Raw genomic sequence first — 16,070 nt, forward strand, 5'->3', positions numbered from 1 at the left:
AATCAGGTTCAGGATCTTACCCTTCGGGTAAGGTCACAGGAAGATCTTCTGCGAGCATCCCCGGGTATGATTCCTGAACCAAAGATGCACCTTCCTGACCACTTTTCGGGTAACCGAAAAGATTTCTTTCATTTTAAGGAAGCCTGTAAACTTTATTTTCATTTAAGGCCCCGGTCCTCAGGTACAGAGTCTCAGCGGGTGGGCATTGTGATGTCTTTGCTTCAAGGCGATCCACAAACCTGGGCTTTTGGGTTGAAAGCCGATGATGCAGCCTTGCTAACAGTAGATGCCTTCTTTAAGTTATTAGGCCTTTTGTATGATGACCCAGATAGTGAAGCGTTGGCTGAGAGCCACCTGTGTGCACTTAAACAGGGTAAAAACCCCGCTGAGGCATATTGTACAGAATTTTGCCGTTGGTTGAACGACTGTGGCTGGAATGATCCTGCCCTGCGCAGTCAGTTTTGCCTCGGTCTGTCTGAAGTAATCAAGGATAGTCTCCTTCAGTATCCAGCTCCGAAGACTTTAGATAAGCTCATGGAGTTTGCTATTAAGATTGATTGTCTTCTCCGAGAGAGGATGGCTGAAAGAGGGGCTAATTTCAGGTCTAGTCCATGTGTGTATGGTCTCCCTGAGGACGTTGAGGAGCCCATGCAAGTGGGTCTCTCCTGGCTGTCTCTAGAAGAAAGAGCCAGAAGGCTAAATTCAGGGCTCTGCTTATATTGTGGTGGCAAGGAACATGTTGTGCGTAACTGCCCAAATAAACAGGGGAATGCTCTGACCAAGTGAATTGTGAGGGTGTTCACTTGGGTCTGCAGTTAATCTCCTCAAATGATTCCTTGTTAATTCCTGTAAAAATGTATTTTGAAAGTCTCAGTTCATTTGTGTCAGCCTTCATTGAGCGGAGCTGCCGGGAACTTTATGGATCTTGCTTGGGCTCAGGCTTTGGGAGTTCCGCAGCTTCAATTAGATAGACCTATCACTAAGCACATACTAGATAGTGGTCCACTCTCAAATGGGGTAATTACTCATCAGACCCCTCCAGTACATTTGACAGTGGGGGCCCTACATTCCGAAAAAATTTAGTTTTATCTCACCCATTGTCCAGCTGTGCCTGTCGTCTTAGGTCATCCCTGGCTTGCCCTTCATAATCCCACAATAGATTGGCGGTCTGGAGAAATTTCCCGGTGGGGTTCCTTCTGTGTTAAAGGATGTATTTCTCATCCAGTCCGGATTGCGGCTGTTACTCCGGAACTCATACCTTCGGTATATCAGGATTCTGCTCATGTTTTCTCTAAGGGTAATGCTGATATCTTGCCACCCCACCGGTCATATGACTGCACAATTAACCTTGTCCCTGGTGCCACTCTGCCAAAAGGTAAACTTTATGCTTTATCTGGCCCAGAGACTAAGGCCATGGATGACCATGTACAGGAGAGTCTGAAGAAAGGGTTTATTAGGCCCTCGAAATCTCCGTTAAGTGCAGGGTTTTGTTTGTTGAGAAAAAAGACGGATCTCTAAGACCGTGCATAGACTATCGGATCTTGAATAAGATTTCTATTAAAAACACCTACCCCTTACCGTTGATTTCGGTGTTGTTTTATCAGCTCCGCACTGCGGTTATTTTCTCCAAAATCAATCTCAGAGGAGCCTACAACCTCATCCGATCTGGGGATGAGTGGAAGACTGCTTTCAGTACTCAGTCCGGACATTACGAATATCTTGTGATGCCGTTCGGGCTGTCCAACGCTCCTGCGGTATTTCAGGATCTTATTAACGACGTCTTCCGCGACTTTTTAGGGAAGTTCGTGGTCATTTATTTGGACGACATTTTAATTTACTCTGAGTCTCCTGAATAGCATGTTGTCCATGTGCGGCAAGTGCTTGGAGAACCATTTGTACGCTAAATTGGAGAAGTGTGATTTCCACATCACTGAGGTGTCCTTTTTAGGGTTTATTATTTCTCCAAAGAGGTTTTTTATGGAACCTTAGAAACTCCAGGCTATCCTAAGCTAGACGCAACCCACTAACTTGAAGGCTATCCAGCGGTTTTTGGGTTTTGCGAATTATTATAGACATTTTATTCATGCCTTTTCAGATTTAGTTGCTCCTATTGTGGCGTTAACAAGAAAAGGAACTGATCCTTCCAACAGGTCGCCTCAAGCCGAGTCTGCCTTCTGGGCCCTAAAACAGGCCTTTGTCTCAGCTCCAGTTCTCAGACACCCCAACCCTGATCTTCCCTTTATTGTCGAGGTGGACGCCTCAGAGGTTGGAGGGGGAGCCATTCCTTCTCAGGAAGACCCCAAGTCTCTGGTGTTACACCCTTGTGCCTTCATGTCCAGGAAATTCTCCTCTGCTGAATCCAACTATGATGTTGGTAATTGAGAATTGCTGGCAGTCAAATGGGCTTTTGAGGAATGGAGGCACTGGCTTGAAGGAGCGAAGCATACCATTACGGTGTTCACTGACCACAAGAATCTACAGTATATTGAATCAGCAAAACGGCTAAATGCTCGGCAGGCGCATTGGGCTCTGTTTTTTACACGATTCAAGTTCATCATCACCTACAGGCCCGGTTCTAAGAATACTAAGGCCGATGCCCTGTCACGTTGTTTTCTTCCTGCTCACAATAACCACTCTTCCGCAACTCACATTGTCTCAACGTCCATCATCCGGGCCGGCCTCACACAGGATTTGTTCACACAACTTGTCCAGGTTCAGCAGCAGGCTCCCAGTGATACTCCTGTTGGTCGTCTCTTCATTCCTGAGTGCTTGAGAGGCAGTGTTCTCACAGATTTACATGATAGTAAGGTTGCTGGTCATCCTGGTTTTGCTAAAACCTTGGAGTTAATCTCTCGCTCGGTGTGGTGGCCTAATCTTTCCAAGGATGTTAGGGAATTTGTGCTTTCCTGTCAGGATTGTGCTAAGCACAAAGTGTCCCGATCCTTGCCGGTCGGGCAACTCATGCCTCTTGCAATTCCACTCAGGCCATGGTCACACATTTCCATGGATTTCATGGTGGATCTTCCTCTTTCATCCGGGTTCCGGGTAATTTGGGTAGTTGTGGACCGTTTTAGCAAAATGGCCCACTTCACTGCTTTACCCCGATTACCCTCCACTCAAGTTTTGGCAGTTCTGTTTCTCCGCCATGTCTTCAGGCTTCATGGTTTACCTGTGGATATAGTCTCTGACCGGGGACCACAGGTTATTGCCCGTTTTTGGAAGCGTTTTTGTGCCTCGTTAAACATGAAACTTTGTTTAACGTCTGGATACCATCCACAGTGTAACGGGCAGACTGAACGTGTGAATCAGTCACTAAAACAATATTTACATCTTTATACTGCCAAACTTCAGAACGATTGGTCAGATTTTCTGACTCTGGCTGAGTTCGCCTACAATAATGCTTGCCATTCATCTACCATGGAGTCTCTGTTCTTTTTGGTCCTGGGCTTTCACCCTAGAGCCAATTCCTTTAATCCACATTATCCAGCTTCTTCTTTGACCTTAACCTCCCATCTCAGAGTTATTTGGAGAAAGGTACACCTTGCCCTTAAGAAGGCTGCTTTTCGGGATAATTTTTTTTCTGATAGGTTCCGACACCCGTGTACATTTAAGGTAGGGGATAAGGTGTGGTTCTCATCTTGCAACATCAAGCTCCGACAACCCTCGGCTTGATTGGGACCCAGATTTATTGGACCATTACTTATTGTCAAAAAAGTCAATCGAGTGGCTTTTCGGCTACGGTTGCCAAAATCACTTAAAATCGGCAACACTTTCCATTGTTCTCTATTGAAGCAATATGTTCTTTCCAGGAGATTTCCTCAGAAAATTTTCCAGTGTAGACCTCCGGTGGATGTTCAGGGTCAACAAGAATTCCTAGTGGAGAAGGACTTATATTCAAAATTTTCTCGTGGTCAGCTCTATTTTTTAGTTAATTGGAAAGGGTACGACCCAGAGGAAAGATCTTGGGCCCTGGACAAGGATTTGCATGCCCCTAGGCTTAGGAGGTTGTTCTTAACTCAGATTGACAGTGTCGGAACCAGGGAGATGAGACGAGGGACAGCTCAGCAGGATGGGACCATGTGTGAAGACAAGCTGGGATGGAGTGGCATGGACGGCTGAGGAAAGGGGAGCGACTGTTGGGACGGAGCGGCGGGGATTGTTGAGCAGCGGGGAGCGGCTGTCAGGATGGAGCGGTGTGGATGTGTGAGCAGCAGGATGGGTGAGCAACGGTTGTCGGGAGCAGCCAGATCCGACAGTCGGATTTGACCAGCTCATTGAAAACTGACATGTTGGATCCTTTCCGTCAGAAAGGATCCAACAGGTATTGAATACACCCCATAGTGTCCATTTATAAATAAAGAAACATTCAGTTTAGTCCACACTGACATTTGGAGACCGACATCGATATTGAATAATATGAATCTGTAATATGAGAAAATCAGCAGTGCAGGTATTTGAAGATATAACTATCTTATTAATAATAATAATAATAATAATAATAATAATAATGATATTGCAATTATGGGTAATTTGTAAACAGATTACCATTGTAATCTTTGTATATTATTATATTTTTGCTGAATACTGAACGTCAATCTATGACATTGGACTCATTAATGTTACAATATAAGAAGCTGAGATTGCTTTCAGGGTCTTTGCAATGTAATTCCACACTCAGCGGTATACACTGAGGATGAATCGTTATATGCTGTATCCATACAGATCTTTTTATTCTTCATACAATTTTTTCTGTCACATTTCTACCACTATCACTGGTCCTATGAAATGCACTGTTTACACTATTTATTTTACATTCACTGCAATATACTGTATATAACGTCATAGCTTTAAATGCACAGAAATAAATAGATGAGATTAAAACTACTGTGACCTTGTACATGTGAAAATACTGAATACACAAATTTATAGATATTTCCAGAACTATTATATAATTTATTACACTGGGAGCTGACACCAACCACATATTACTTTATAAAACATCTTTCCCACCACAATTCATACAATGTATCTGAATGACATCCATGGTGAGACATTAATACAATGTATCACACTATGGGCACAATTCTGTAACAGTATGATAAAAGGTCTGCATTTCATCTCTTATTTCCTGTGATTACCAACCAGAATTATTAGGGAACTACAGTAAACAGGGTAAGCAGCTAATATATATATATATATATATATATATATATATATATATACATGCAATGCAGTCGGCACTCACAAGGTTAAATATCACAACCAGCCTCCGTGCAACATTCAAATTGTCAATGCACTCCTCCAAGAATAACGGCACTGGAGGCAATGAATTCAGAAACGATGTGTATTGAAAAGCGACAGCTGTTTCAGGGCAATAGCCCTTTCCTCAAGCAGCAACAACACAAAATGCTGGACAAAACAAACAAACAACACTCACCCCACCTAAATACCCGCTGAGGCGCTCACCACCGCATCCTCTCCACGCGTCCCTGCTTCCGGAAATGAAGTCGCCGGGTCACTTCCGGTGAGCGTGTCACCCGTTGTCATGGATACCCGCTGCTTGCGGTTCACCACTTCACAGCTGTGTCTCACAAGATGCCGTCTCTGCTTCCTCCTCAGCCAGGGCACCCGCGATCGAAGAGGAAGGGTAATGGCCTAATGCGCCTCGGCCTGTATAAAGACGTTAAGTACATTAAATAGTGCACATAAATAACAACCAGCAGAGAAGATACAAATGTGTGTGACATTAAATACAGAAGTATATTTGTGAACTCAGATCCCCAGACCCACAGGATGGGAACCTATTCTATTCCCTACTCTGTCACCCAGGAGACTCCCAACGGTGAAATTAAGCCTTCACAAGCAGGGGGGTGTATACAATAGATACTATACATCCCAGCCCTCATATTGGTAAAGCTTGTATTAATAAAGCTTGTGAATACTAAAATGGGCTTATGAACACTATATGGATCAAGAATCACCAATACTCCTGTGTTAATGTGAAACAGCTTGGTTAAAGGCACAGGCGCCTAGCCAAACACATTCCAATTGATTTTATCGTTCAGGCCACGAGGCCAGAACGTATCCAATTTCAAGATCCAATGGGTCTCCTTTTCCAGTAAGACCCTGGCCCTATCCCCTCCCCTCATAGACAGTGGTACATGCTCAATGCCAAAATATTTCAAGGAGCTTACAATATCGGGCCACTGGCTGATCTACAGGTTTACCTTCCAAGGTCAATTTGCTGGCAGAACGGTGTGCTGCCATGCGTTCACTGAACTTACGTGTAGTCTGCCCTATGTACTACAAACCACATGGGCAAACTATAGCATACACAACAAACGTAGTACTGCAGGTAATCACCCGTCTAACGGAAAATTTGAAATTCCTATGTGGGTGTTGGAATTCCCTACAAGATACCATATAGTTACACGTTGCACACTTGGGGCAACGGTAACACCCCAGGGTTTTTTTTTTACATTAGACACAGGATGATTACCCATCCCAGTAATGTCGGTTCTGACAATTTTGTCGTATAAATTAGCTCCTCGCCTGAATGCAGCAATGGGTTTAATATTTTTAAACGATGACAGTTCCGGGTCCGATGCCACAATGGGCCACAAAGCTTGTGAAGCCCTGCGGATAATTGGACTAGCCATTGAAAAATCGGTGGCCCAGGGAAGAATATTACTGGAATCTTTTTTTATTGGATGTAACAGCTGATCCCTGGACATCTGCAACACTTGTTGTTTTTGTGACTGCAGCACCGAATCTTCATACCCCCTTGCTATAAACTTAAGTATCATGTCGTCTAATAGGGCAGGGATCTTCTCTCTGTCACTTGTGATGCGGGCTACCCACATCATCTGGGGCAAGGACACTCCCTTTTTCAATGGCTTGGGGTGATGACTGGAGGCCATCAATAATGTATTCCTATCGGTAGGTTTGGAGAAAATTTCAGTAGAAATACATCCCCCAGTAAGCATAATCTTAACGTCTAGAAAATTGTCCACCCTCTCGTCACACGTGTACGTGAATTTAATAGGGGAGGGAAAGGTATTCATTTCTGACATCAACTTCTGGAAGGCTTCTTTCCCACCCCCCCATAATAGGAAAACATCATCAATATACCTAGTATACAAAATAATATTATCAGCCACAGCTTGATTGGTGAAAAACATTCTGTGTTCCTGAGCAAACATATAAATGTTAGCATACGAGGGTGCTACCGATGATCCCATCGCGCACCCTCGCAGCTGCAGGTAGAACTCACCATCAAACAGAAAATAATTTCTGCTTAAGGTGAGCTCTAACAGGTTGAGAAATAAACTATGGTTGAATGATGATGGAGCTAGGTTGTCCTCCAGAAAGTCCCGCATCGCACACATACCCTCCTGATGTGGGATGGACGTGTATAAGCTGCAGACATCCAGGCAGCACATCAACGTGCACGAAGGTAATGCCGCAAGTTCCTGCAGTTTCAGAATGAAAGAGTTAGTGTCCTTCAGGAAAGTTCTTTGTTCCAATAATAATGGTTGCAGGATACTGTCCAGGAGCTGAGACACAGGCTGGTAAAGCGAGTCTCTAGCGGAGATGATCGGTCTCCCAGGAGGTTTAGTCTGATGTTTGTGAAGCTTCGGAATAGTATATAGTATAGGGCCCTTTGGATGCTGGACACATAACACCTTGTGTACTTTATCCGGTAGCCAGCCTTGCATTTTGGCTTTGTCCAAGATGGTAAACAATTCTTGTTGATATTCCAACATTGGATTCTTGGAAAGCTTACGATATACCTCCTGTTCAGCTAGTTGGCTCAGAGCTTCCTCCCTATAATAATCTAGATCCATGATGACAATGGCCCGGCCCTTGTCAGCTGGCCGGATCACGATATCCTGATACGTTTGAAGATTCTTTAAAGCCTCTCTTTCACTAAGGGACATATTCAATCTGATTTTGGCAGGAGCAGCTAAAAATCTATTAACCAAATCATCCATAAGCCTACTGAAGGTTCTAATAGAGGAGTTGGAGGAGACCGGATCAAACTTGGATCTGGAGACACGTTGCAGAAACTTGTCAAACACAGAAGGTGCGACTGTCTGAGAGGGAGAATTTTGGAAGAATTCTTTGAGCCTAAGCTTCCTGGTGAAGTGATGAAGGTCTCGCGACCAATTAAAGGGATCATGCGCATTGGTCGGTACAAAGCTGAGGCCACGACTCAGAACCTGTGTTTCTGTAGGCGTGATGGTTCTTCTGGACAGATTAAATATTAAGTGTAATTCTTGTTCTGAGTAGCTTTTCGGACCCCTTTTGTTCTGGCCAACCCTGCGGGTGGGAGTGCATCGGTCCGGACATGGCCGTCTTTCGTAGCTTGTCCTAAAGGGAAACTACCCGAGGCTTTTTCCCATTCAGAGAAAGCGAAGTCGCTGTCACTGCTGGACTTCGCACTCCTGGGACCTTGTTTCGTCCTCTGCCACGGTCTACGTCTCTGTAAGGCTCGCGGTTTGTCCAAACCATCCACACCTGCCAACCACCTGTAGTCTTTGTTGTCATCATAGTCCTGGTCTACAGTCATCTTTTTATTGCGCTTAAATTTAAGCAGATCCCGCCTGTATTGGTCGCACTGAGTCTCCAATTTGCGTATCCAATCTTGAGAATTGTCAGATTCGAATACCTTCAAGTTCTCTCTCTCAAAAGTCGCAATTTTTTGTCGTGTGAGCTGTAATTCCCTGTTGGCCTCCTCGATCACAAGTACCATAAGATCGAAGGCACATCTATTGAGGATTCCAATCCATTTTCTAACAAAGTCTGGATTGTGGCGCCCAATAGTGGGCACATTGCAGATACGGAATCCTCTGGGGATTTTGTGCTCTCTGTAGTATTCGGTGAGTGAAATTCCATGCAGTAAGAAGTCTATCTCCCTGCGTTTGTATTTCATTAACTGGAACAGACAATCCTCAGCTTTCATCGCCGTATCCATAACAGGCAAGATTTCTTTGGACAGGATATTCTCAATCTCTTCCTGTGTGAAGCTGAACGTTTCTCCGGGTGCCATCGTTCCCACGATGCTGCACCCTGGGATGTCCTGGGCCACTATTTTCTCCAAACCTACCGATAGGAATACATTATTGATGGCCTCCAGTCATCACCCCAAGCCATTGAAAAAGGGAGTGTCCTTGTCCCAGATGATGCGGGTAGCCCGCATCACAAGTGACAGAGAGAAGATCCCTGCCCTATTAGATGACATAATACTTAAGTTTATAGCAAGGGGGTATGAAGATTCGGTGCTGCAGTCACAAAAACAACAAGTATTGCAGATGTCCAGGGATCAGCTGTTACATCCAATAAAAAAGATTCCAGTAATATTCTTCCCTGGGCCACCGATTTTTCAACGGCTAGTCCAATTATCCGCAGGGATTCACAAGCTTTGTGGCCCATTGTGGCATCAGACCCGGAACTGTCATCGTTTAAAAATATTAAACCCATTGCTGCATTCAGGCAAGGAGCTAATTTACGCGACAAAATTGTCAGAACCGACATTACTGGGATGGGTAATCATCCTGTGTCTAATGTTCAAAAAAAAAACCTGGGGTGTTACCGTTGCCCCAAGTGTGCAACGTGTAACTATATGGTATGTTGTAGGGAATTCCAACACCCACATAGGAATTTCAAATTTCCCATTAGACAGGTGATTACCTGCAGTACTACGAATGTTGTGTATGCTATAGTTTGCCCATGTGGTTTGTACTACATAGGGCAGACTACACGTAAGTTCAGTGAACGCATGGCAGCACACCGTTCTGCCATCAAATTAACCTTGGAAGGTAAACCTGTAGATCAGCCAGTGGCCCGACATTTTAAGACCGCGGGCCACCCCTTAAGCTCCTTGAAATATTTTGGCATTGAGTATGTACCACTGTCTATGAGGGGAGGGGATAAGGCCAGGGTCTTACTGGAAAAGGAGACCCGTTGGATCTTGAAATTGGATACGTTCTGGCCTCGTGGCCTGAACGATAAATCAATTGGAATGTGTTTGGCTAGGCGCCTATGCCTTTAACCAAGCTGTTTCATATTAACACAGGAGTATTGGTGATTCTTGATCCATGTAGTGTTCATAAGCCCATTTTAGTATTCACAAGCTTTATTAATACAAGCTTTACCAATATGAGGGCTGGGATGTCTAGTATCTATTGTATCCACCCCCCTGCTTATGAAGGCTTAATTTCACCGTTGGGAGCCTCCTGGGTGACAGAGTAGGGAATAGAATAGGTTCCCTTCCTGTGGGTCTGGGGATCTGAGTTCACAAATATACTTCTGTATTTAATGTCACACACATTTGTATCTTCTCTGCTGGTTGTTATTTATGTGCACTATTTAATGTACTTAACGTCTTTATACAGGCGGAGGCGCATTAGGCCATTACCCTTCCTCTTCGATCGCGGGTGCCCTGGCTGAGGAGGAAGCAGAGCCGGCCTCCTGTGAGACGCAGCTGTGAAGTGGTGAACTGCAAGCAGCGGGTATCCATGACAACGGGTGACGCGCTCACCGGAAGTGACCCGGCGGCTTCATTTCCGGAAGCAGGGACGCGTGGAGAGGATGCGGCGGTGAGCGCCTCAGCGGGTATTTAGGTGGGGTAAGTGTTGTTTGTTTGTTTTGTCCAGCATTTGGTGTTGTTGCTGCTTGAGGAAAGGGCTATTGCCCTGAAACAGCTGTCGCTTTTCAATACACATCATTTCTGTATTCATTGCCTACAGTGCCGTTATTCTTGGAGTAGTATATATATATATATATATATATATATATATATATATATATATATATATTTTTTTTTTTATTTTTTTTTACTAAATATGTATAATGATATGATAAATGTGAATGTGCATACATTATTATAATCATAGTTCCTACTATGTATGAGGCTGTGCATTTCCAAGATGTTCCCAGGTAATGCATATTAATGTATATTATTATTTATAAAGTATGTGGGCAAACAACACATTTCAAAAATAAAATATAATTTGTTATAACTTGCAGTGGTATGCAGTCACATTGACGACATTCAAAATGGCGACACTGTATTGTCGAATGGTTCAGTCAACATAGTCAGAATGCTGAAATTATGTTGACATGCAACATGTTGACATTGACAAAACATAGACAAGTTCAAAATGCATCATGAACATATGGGTGTTAGGGTTTGGGTTAGGCTGCAGTTATTGTTGGTCTGCAGTTAGGGTTACGGAAATGCTGAGTTAGGGTTAGGTTATGGATGGGCTGCTGTTAGGGTTAGGCTGTGGTTAGCACTTAGGTTGTGGTTAGAGATGGACTGCTGTTAAGGTTAGGCTGTCATTAGGGTTAGGCGGCAGATAGGATTATGGATGTGCTGCTGTTAGGATTAGGTTTAGGCTACAGTTACGGTTAGGGTTAGGCTGCTATTAGGGTTAGGGACAGGCTTCTGCTAGGGTTAGGCTGCAGTTAGGGTTAGGTTTAGGCTGCTGTTTGGGTTAGACTACAGGTAGGTTAGGCTGTGGTTAGGGTTATGGATGGGCTTCTGCTAGGGTTAGGCAGCAGTTAGGGTTAGGTTTAGGCTGCTGTTTGGGTTAGGCTACAGGTAGGTTAGGCTGTGGTTAGGGTTATGGATGGGCTTCTGCTAGGGTTAGGCTGCAGTTAGGGTTAGGCAGCAGATAGGGTTAGGTTTAGGCTGCTGTTTGGGCTAGGCTACAGGTAGGTTAGGCTGTGGTTAGGTTTACGGATGGGCTTCTGCTACGGTTAGGCTGCAGTTAGGGTTAGGCAGCAGATAGAGTTAGGTTTAGGCTGCTGTTTGGGTTAGGCTACATGTAGGTTAGGCTGTGGTTAGGGTTATGGATGGGCTTCTGCTAGGGTTAGGCAGCAGTTAGGGTTAGGTTTAGGCTGCTGTTTGGGCTAGGCTACATGTAGGTTAGGCTGTGGTTAGGGTTACGGATGGGCTTCTGCTAGGGTTAGGCTGCAGTTAGGGTTAGGCAGCAGATAGAGTTAGGTTTAGGCTGCTGTTTGGGTTAGGCTACATATAGGTTAGGCTGTGGTTAGGGTTATGGATGGGCTTCTGCTAGGGTTAGGCAGCAGTTAGGGTTAGGTTTAGGCTGCTGTTTAGGTTAGGCTACAGGTAGGTTAGGCTGTGGTTAGGGTTACGAATGGGCTTCTGCTAGGGTTAGGCAGCAGTTAGGGTTAGGCAGCAGATAGGGTTAGGTTTAGGCTGCTGTTTGGGGTAGGCTACAGGTAGGCTAGTCTGTGGTTAGGGTTACGGACGGGCTTCTGCTAGGGTTAGGCTGCAGTTAGGGTTAGGTAGCAGATAGGAATAGTGTTAGGCTGCAAATATGGTTAGGGGGGATGTAATAAGTTTACCGGCTGTCGGGATCCTGGCGGTTGGGATACCGATGATGGAATCCTGACAGCCTACATTGCCGACAGCCGGAATCCTGTTGCACAGGGAGTATTCCCACTCGTGGGTGTCCACGACACACATAGAGTTAGAATACCTGTGGAGAGCGCAGGGAGCCACAGTCACCACAGCATGGCGAGTACTGCAAGCCCGCAAGAGGACTCATACAGCTTGCCCCGCTGCTGGCATTCTGGCAGGCGGAATGCTGCTGTCGGAATATTGACATCTGGCATCCCGCGTGCTGGTAAATAGTATGTTTTCTGGTTAGGGTTAGGCTGCAGATAGGGTTAGGTTAGGGTTAGGCAGGGACGAGCGGTGAGCTAAAATGCTCAGGAGGCAATGGTTAGCACCAGAGCCAGATTTACATGAAGTATAGTATGAGCCAAAGGGTACATCTGGACATTATACACAGGTGCAGTAGCATATACATCTGGACATTATACACAGGTGCAGAAGTACATACATGTGCAGGGCCGTCTTTTCATATGGGCTCAATGGGCTCTTGCCCAAGGGCCCCAGGGGTAAAAGGGCCCTAGGCTGATAGCTGAGGGTCCCCTCTTTCCAGGGGTACCAGATTTTTGAAAATCGGCCCTGAGGAACCAGAGATATCAGACTTCAAAGCAGTGGTCTCCACCCAAGCCTGTTAATTGCTCCTCCCAGCCAGATATCTCGAGTTCTGTCTTACTTAAAGTTTTTCTGAGGGTATACTCCAAAAGCTGGGACACTCCTCTTCTGGTGAACACTGGAATCTTGTCTCTACTATGCTCAAAACCAGAGATATCAGCCTTCCAGCAGCTGCTCCCTGCTCCAGCTCCACATGCCTAATAAGCAGTTTTATATTTTCGTTAATGGATTGCTCTGGCTCCTGAACCCCTGAACTCTGATCCCCAAGTCCCGAGTACCTCCTGAAAGGTGGGAACGCTCTAGTTTTTTTTTATCCCATTAAAGCTAGGAAATCTAATTCCAGGAACAGGAGATATCTGCAGTAAAACAAGCTGCCCTCCCACCAGAAAATTATGAATATTAAGCCCACTCCACTATTGACCCCTTCCCTATGTATTAAACACCCCCTACCACCCTGGAAATCACGTACCCTGGCCCCTTCATTCAGTCCAATGTCCCCTTCTACAGTTTAGGGTTCTCCTTCATGCCCCATCTGTGCGGCAAAGGAGTAATTAGCAGAAATTATTTCTCCAGGTCCTACATGCTGAGCGAAAGATAGAACCCCCCTTCTGCCCGCGGGACATCAAAGCTGCCGCTGATAGAACACCCCACTCCTACCGCTGATGGGTGGGCAGGGGGCCCAGTGCATTGCTGTGCCCAGGGGCCTACACTGCTGTTAAGACGGCTCTGTACATGTGGGCATTATACACAGGTTCAGCAGTATATACATGTGGGCATTATACACAGGTGCAGCAGTATATACATGTGGGCATTATACACAGGTGCAGCAGTATATATATATGGGTATTATACACAGGTGCAGCAGTATATACATGTGGGCATTATACACAGGTGCTCCAGTATATACATGTGGGGATTATACACAGGTACAGCAGTATATACATGTGAGCATTATACACAGGTGAAGCATTATATACATGTGGGCATTATACACATGTGCAGCAGTAAATAAATGTGGACATTATACACAGGTGCGGCAGTATATTCATGTGGGCATTATACACAGGTGAGGCAATATATACATGGGGGCATTATACACAGGTGCAGCAGTATATACATGTGGGTATTATACACAGGTGCAGCAGTATATACATGTGGGCATTATACACAGGTGCTGCAGTATATACATGTGGGCATTATACACAGGCGCAGCAGTATATACATGTGGGCATTATACACAGGTGCAGCAGTATATACATGTGGGCATTATACACCGGTGCAGCAGTATATACATGTGGGCATTGTACACAGGTGCAGCAGTATATACATGTGGGCATTATACACAGGTGCTGCAGTATATACATGTGGGCATTATACACAGGTGCAGCAGTATATACATGGGGGCATTATACACAGGTGCAGCAGTATATACATGTGGGCATTATAGACCGGTGCAGCAGTATATACATGTGGGCATTATACACAGGTGCAGCACTATATACATGTGGGCATTATAGACCGGTGCAGCAGTATATACATGTAGGCATTATACACAGGTGCAGCGGTATATACATGTGGGCATTGTACACAGGTGCAGCAGTATATACATGTGGGCATTATACACCAGTGCAGCAGTATGTATACATGTGGACATTATACACAGGTGCAGCAGTATATACATGTGGGCATAATACATAGGTGCAGCAGTATAGACATGTGGGCATTATATGCAGCAGTATAAACTCCTGGAAATTTGGTGAGTATTGATCAGAGATGTGTGGTTAAGATACTGTAGGCAGGGGGGCACTGCCACACCTGCCATAGACTTTTTACTCCAGAGTTTTGGCTATAGAAAGGATTAGAATAATACTAAGAAGATATTTCTAACATATTCTTTGTATTTGTTATATACTTTATACAGTCAAAACTCTGGCACAAGCGTTAGTATGACAGGAAAGGCTCTGCCTCACCAGCCTCACCCCACCGCACATCACTGGGAATAGAGTACCAGGACACATACTGTACATTCATGTCATGGCTGAACTTAATGTCACTTTCCCCTGAGAATGGGTGAATCAGGGACAAGCCATGGGTCATACATAGTGGAAGATGTATCAAAGCTTTGAGAGAAATAAAGTGGGTAGACATTGTACTAACCAGTCAGCTCCTGCCATTTTTCAACACAGCCTGAAAAGCAAGTTACTGTAGATGCTATAGGTCAGTCTCTCTCAACTTTATTTCTCTCCAACAGAGAGGTTAAGGATTTGACAAAGGGGATATACAGAGGGGTCAAGAATGAGCCATACACTGGAATTTACATGATAACTGATCACTAGGAAACTTTAGCAAAGTGGTGAGTATAATACTGACAGCAGGCAGCCTCCATATTGAGTCTTGTATATGGAATCCTACTCTGAATGTGCCACCATCATGATGTCAGCAGTCATATGGATGAGTGCCAGTTGGCTGCGACTGAACCCGGATAAAACAGAGGTCCTTATGATAAGACCGCAAAATCAAAAGACAAGACTGCAGCATAGCCAACCAACTGGACTTACACTCGGGGATTCAGATATACAAACCACTGATCATGTGCGGAATCTTGACGTTGTCCTGGATGGTGGCTTGACACTTAAACATCAGATATCAGCCACAATCAATCCTCATTCTTTCACCTGAGGAACATAGCCAGAATCAAGCACTTAATTCCCTCAGATGATCTGCCAAAAGTCATCCATGCATTTGTATCATCTTGATTAGACTACTGTAATGCCCTCTACCTGGGTCTACGAGCACGAGAATTGCACTGCTTACAGCTGGTGCAAAACACAGCTGCCAGGCTGTTAACCGACCAGCCCCGTTCTAGCCAGGTAACACCCATCCTCTACTCCCTTCACTGGCTGCAGGTAAGATGGCGAATCATCTTCAAGATTGGCTTACTGAGTTTCAAAGCATTACATGACCAGGGCCCAAGTTACCTGAAGCAGCTACTGACCCCATACTGCTCCACTCAATTACTGCGATCTGTAGA

The sequence above is a fragment of the Pseudophryne corroboree genome, chromosome 8 (assembly GCF_028390025.1).
Source record: "Pseudophryne corroboree isolate aPseCor3 chromosome 8, aPseCor3.hap2, whole genome shotgun sequence".
NCBI classification, from domain to species: Eukaryota; Metazoa; Chordata; class Amphibia; order Anura; family Myobatrachidae; genus Pseudophryne; species Pseudophryne corroboree.